Here is a 5,596-nt window from a genome sequence, read left to right on the forward strand (position 1 = left end):
CTGGCCTATATTGATTGCCCTGGACCACTCTTGCTGCTGCTGATGCCTCTGCTATCCCCGCTGCAGCCACCACAACCACCGCTGCTGCAACATCTTTTGCTACTGCTGTGGCTACAACTTCTATTACTACTACTACTGCAGCTGCTGCTGCTGCAACATATACTGCGACTGCTGTGAAATTTGCACATTACAATGTGAAATGTGAAAATTACCTTCGTAAAAATCCGCATCATAATGAGATAAGATTATTATATGAGGGGCCAGCTAGCTAGTATTCCCATTTCATTTCTCATTAATCAATTAAGTTTTAATGTTAAACTTGGATGATTTTATCATCAAGGAACAAAAGGTAACCAGCCTCATTAGGGCCAAATGATAACCAAATAGCTGCACTTCAGGGGCCTTCCTTCAGTAGTAATGAAATAAAATAAAAAGATTCTCGATCGATGGACTTGTATGCTATGGTCACCCTACCAGCTGCTATCATATCAGGTCTGACTCTGTCGTACCCACTTTGCTTTGTATAACTAAGAGTCATCGGTTAAATGGATGTAGGATATGAAACTGTTATAACCTCACATCATGCAAAGACACAAATTTGTAAAATTAAAACAGAGAACAACCATAAGTTACTTATGCTAATATATTTACACGTGTTATTACCAATACATACATGCAGGCTTTCCAGCAGACCTGCGTTAATGGTAGAGAAATTTTAAAATAGAAAATGTATTTCGACTGGTAAATATTAGACACATAATTTTCTTTGCTTGTTTAAATTATGATGGAAATGCTGATTAGTACAACTCCACATGCAACACGAGAAAATAGCATGACATATTTATTGATTCCTATTTTTCGCAAACCACGTTTTACTGCATTATAGATATAACCACTGAAATAACTCCAAAATGTTCTCATGCTCTTAAGGTCACTAACGCGTGAAATTGTCAATATTATATCTATTTAGTAGACATTCACTACTTCACCCAAGAAAGATTATGAATAATTTAGAACAGCATTAAAATAAATGCCTTTTACATTTACAATCATGTGGCATAGTACATCCTGCTGTAGCATGGAAGGTTATTCCTAAACATAGAGTACTGTACAAATTAGCATAACTTAAGTACCATGTGGTTAATGCTTGGTAGGTTTAATACATTGAACTTAAACATGGTATGTTCATCCCTCAGTGTTCTAGTTACCTTTTCCTTACTATATCACTCTCTACATACATCTTACTCACTGCTGCCACCTGGTGGATGAAAACTCATCAACATACGAAACATAGAATACAGGCCCAGCAAACGAACATCACAATTTTTCTATGTATATCCATGGTAACCACTGCTTTGCCCTGGATTGCTACTACCATATCGGCTGTGACCGTACCTATTGCTTCCACCATAGTTATCACTTCCTGTTCTTCTGTAGTCATTATGACTGCTTCCTTCATGCCAGCGTCCTCCTCCTCCTCCTCCTCCACCTCCCCATCCTCCGTGTCCTCCTCCTCCTCCACCTCCCCATCCTCCGTGTCCTCCTCCTCCTCCACCTCCCCATCCTCCGTGTCCTCCTCCTCCTCCTCCTCCGTCATATGGTCGTTTTCTGTTATATTGATGAGATTGGTTCCTACATCAGAATTATAATGGGTTATCTATGCCCCTGGTATTATACTACTGTTTTTCTCTTTAGCAATGTTTACGAATTGATTGTATATCAAGGAGTAGGTAGCAAACATAAACAATTACATATGGGTTCTTATGTCTATACCTGCCTCCACCATGTAACTTAATTCATCATTAGAATTCATCAATATCACACAAAGTGATTGTACAGTATTGAAAGTCTATATTATTTGCATGCGACTATTTAACTTACACCTATAAAACTTGTTGAACTCACCGTGAGTGATCGAAATCTCTTTTAGGACGTGTAAAAAAGTTTTCAACACATGGAGGAGTAATATTTCCTTTTGCTAGTGCTGAAGCATAGTCAGCATCTTTGTCCGTAAACCTATCTGCAAAAAATGGTGGAAGTGAGTGCAATATGTTTCATTACAAACAAGTCATGACCTTTTCACAACGTAGTTTAGCATGATTTTTAAAGAGAACTTCTATTGAGTTATCTAAAATTCACAAATAAACTATATTTAGGCTGGTTTAGAATATTACGAATATAATAATTACTGTGTAATTAAGATAATACTGAGCCAATTGAGTTGTTACTCAAATATTCTTAAAACAAGTGGCGCGGAGCGACAGCGCTCATCTTGCGTCTGCTGCGGTGACTCTGTGTTGGAGTGGTGGGATTCTAGTAAACCCTGTTAGTCCCAAATGTGTTCACATACACGCCGAAACAGTGGAAGGCACAGGGATGGTATCAGGAACCTTCTCGAAGGTATGTTAGTTGGGATCGTTATGAATATTGCCACGAGATGGCGCGTACGTTTAAGTGTCTTAAGATTAAAGATGGAAGCTCCCATCGTACGTAGTAGCAACAACTATTCGCAAGACAGAATAGGTAAGCACTCATCCATTTACCTACGCAAGCCTACAGGCTGAAATAGAGAGCTGCCACCTGTAACTAATTAACGCAGGCAAAAACTACACAGTACTATCACCACCACATGCACTGGCAGTGGCTACTGGCAGTGGCATAAGTTATATGTAACACACTGACAGTACAGAATGCCATAGAAATTATACGATTTAAGGAGCATAAAACTTCTTCAACCAAATTTAGCTTTTGAAATTTCACTGTGACATTGTAGCCTCATACATCCAGGCATGTATAGATTCTACTAGCAAACCCGGCAGTCAAATTCTTTCTAACAGTAAACAAATCCATGTTTAACCCTCCTCTTGAAGGTCAAAAGGTTATCCGACACTTACTCTTCGCATGTCAGCGGAAAGTACATTTCATGGTCCTTTCAATAAAGCCATAAAAATGGTAGGTCACCGCTAAAACAAAAATTTTTTTCAATCGCACCGTCAGACCATGTCTTCAGAAAATGTCTAAAATCTGCCCTGTGCCCCATTGACCTTTGACCTGTGACCTCCAATTTCAGGACAGTGATGGCTTTTCCTACCATGATGCTATACACCGACTATCACGAGCCTAGGTCGAGCCGTTTAGATTTGTGCCGCAATTCTGCATTTCCTCCTTATACCTTAAGTTAAGGAGGGAATGTTCCCCCTTCTTTTACACCTCTTGACCTTTGACCTTTGACCCCCAGCTTCGACATCCCAACTCGTTTTCGGATTACCCCCCCAAGTCCCAAATATCGTGACCGTACGTCGAGCGGTTAAGATTTGTGCCCAACTGTTGAAGGACGGACGGACGCACGCACGCTCATGCGATTCTACAAGCTGCATCTGACTATGTCAGATAAGCTAACAAAAGTGTTGGCCAGAAAATTCAACAGAACTACCACTGAATCACTGAAACGCATACACATACAGTATGCTACAAACCAAGCCCAATTTCACATGAGCAAAAGTTGGCAGAATATATTATATCTATTAATTACTAAGGTGCAAGTTATAACAATGCAGAATTACATTACATACGCATACTGCATGCCTACCTTTGAATAGGACTTCGTACTCAGACAAGATAGCTGCAGAGTTGCTTTGCACACCATGCTCTGCTTCTGTTACAGCAGTAGAGCATGAACCTTCATCTGCAGACTCTGCATTGCACACTTGGCCATCACTCGTCTTCAATTCTTCATCTGACGACATCACTAGAGTAGCTAAAATATGTACAATCACTGCTATTATCAAGTGCTTACAGGATCAACTCAGAACAGATGAGCAAACAACAAGTTGAAAATACGAAAAGTTAACTAATAGTAGTAGCTGCATATTATAAAATAAAAAAAGGAAAATTTACTGCTAGTCGAGATATTTTGCCTGGCATGAATTGTGATTCACTTCTGGTTAATTAAGATTAAAGAAAAAACAACACAAGGTCTAACAAGCTTATTCACAAATAAAACCTGATGTTAGCGTATTTATACGTATTTTTACGTCATATAATTAACAATATGGGAAGTACTTGGGGAGTGCAAAATGATTTCACATGCCAATAAGACTTATAGACCATGACAGGAGTATGATGTTAGAAAATACCGGATTCATGCCAATACTATACAAGTACAGAATTTAACAAGCACCAACTTAGTACTTGCGCATCGGTCAGCGCAATGGCACTAGAAGTGTTGTTTGGCAGGAATAGTTAAAATAGCCAGTATGAATGAATCTTAATCAACCTTGATCAGGTTTTGATTTACCAGTCATCACTTACAAATAAAACACCATTAAAATATATAACTACCAGTACCAGTTCAATCCTATATTTGCACCCTTATCACGACATGGAATAAGATTATGGTTAAGTTAGAGCTAGGGATACTAGGGTATGTGGGGTTAAGACTAGTACTTGTCACCTGCCCTGAGACTAGGTCATGTATTGCAGTTGTCGAAAAATATGCGAACAATTAGTTACTAATAATATAATTACGATGTGGATATTCGTCCGAGCATCGGACACCTGTTTGTATGCGCTATTCGTCCGAGCATCGGACACCTGTTTGTATGCGCTATTCGTCCGAGCAGTTGTTGCGCACGCGCTGTTCATGTAGCATGCCGCAGGCGCACGGCCTCTAGTGCCGGAAATAGGAAGTGTGAAGGGGGGTCTGAGGGGTCTCCCCCAAGACAATTTTTAAATCTAGATGCTCTAAAATGCTATTTACCCTTTAGATTTATGATGTTTTGCCCTTTAGGCTGGGGGCCCATAGCGTTTTGCTACGGCAGCCCTACGGCTGGGACGCCTCTGCATACATGCGTTGCGTATGTGGTTATACTCCATAGATAGTGTTTGGTACTATCACTCGCGTATATATACGAAACCGAGCGCATAATAATAGAACCGAGTCGGTTTATAGTTAGTGTTAGGGCTGTGGTTAGGATTAGGATTAGGGTTAGGGAATAGGCGCCTTCCTAGACTAGCATTATATTACATTTATGTACTACAACATGAACAGCGTATGCGCAACAACTGCTCAGACGAATAGCGCTTACGAACAGGTGTCCGATGCTCGGACGAATATCCACGTCCATATAGTAAGAAGTTCATTCATTATTCGGAACAAGGATAGTTTGGAACCCCTGGCCCTGCAATATCATGTTTTCGCATGTGCTAAACTAACCTGGGATGCTAAACTAAGCTTGGGCATCATGCAGTGATTCATTAATCCTGACCTATGAGCCCTGTTTATGATATGGGCCTAATCATTCAGACATTAGGCTATTGTTATTGAGTACTAAGTAGTCATCGAGTACACAGGCACTTGGACCGTTTCAATAATAAAATGATGGTTAATAAATACAACTTGTCAGTAGCCTACTACTACAGTTACCAGCAATAGTCTTAATGTTTGATTTGACCTAATAACTTCACTTCAACACCGTTAAATACACCGATGCAACACATAGCCCGCACGCCATTGTGCATGCACAGATACACAGTAGATAGGAGAAGGTAAGAAAGCGTGTTCACAGAAATTCCAGAACGCTCCACTTTTGTCGCA

General features: G+C 40.0%; 1 long non-coding RNA gene across 1 annotated transcript in view; it reads right to left on the minus strand.

Moving 5' to 3' along the window:
- Positions 1-1,538: 1,538 nt before the first annotated feature.
- LOC106821422 overlaps positions 1,539-5,596 on the minus strand; it is a 5,305-nt gene continuing 1,247 nt past the window's right edge. The window contains exons 2-4 of the long non-coding RNA XR_001395730.1: positions 3,590-3,757; positions 1,906-2,020; positions 1,539-1,632 (exon numbers count right to left, since the gene is read on the minus strand). This is a non-coding gene — a long non-coding RNA (uncharacterized LOC106821422). The remainder of the gene's footprint in view (positions 1,633-1,905; positions 2,021-3,589; positions 3,758-5,596) is intronic.

This window comes from Priapulus caudatus, unplaced genomic scaffold (genome assembly GCF_000485595.1).
Source record: "Priapulus caudatus unplaced genomic scaffold, Priapulus_caudatus-5.0.1 Scaffold72, whole genome shotgun sequence".
Classification (NCBI taxonomy): Eukaryota; Metazoa; Priapulida; class Priapulimorpha; order Priapulimorphida; family Priapulidae; genus Priapulus; species Priapulus caudatus.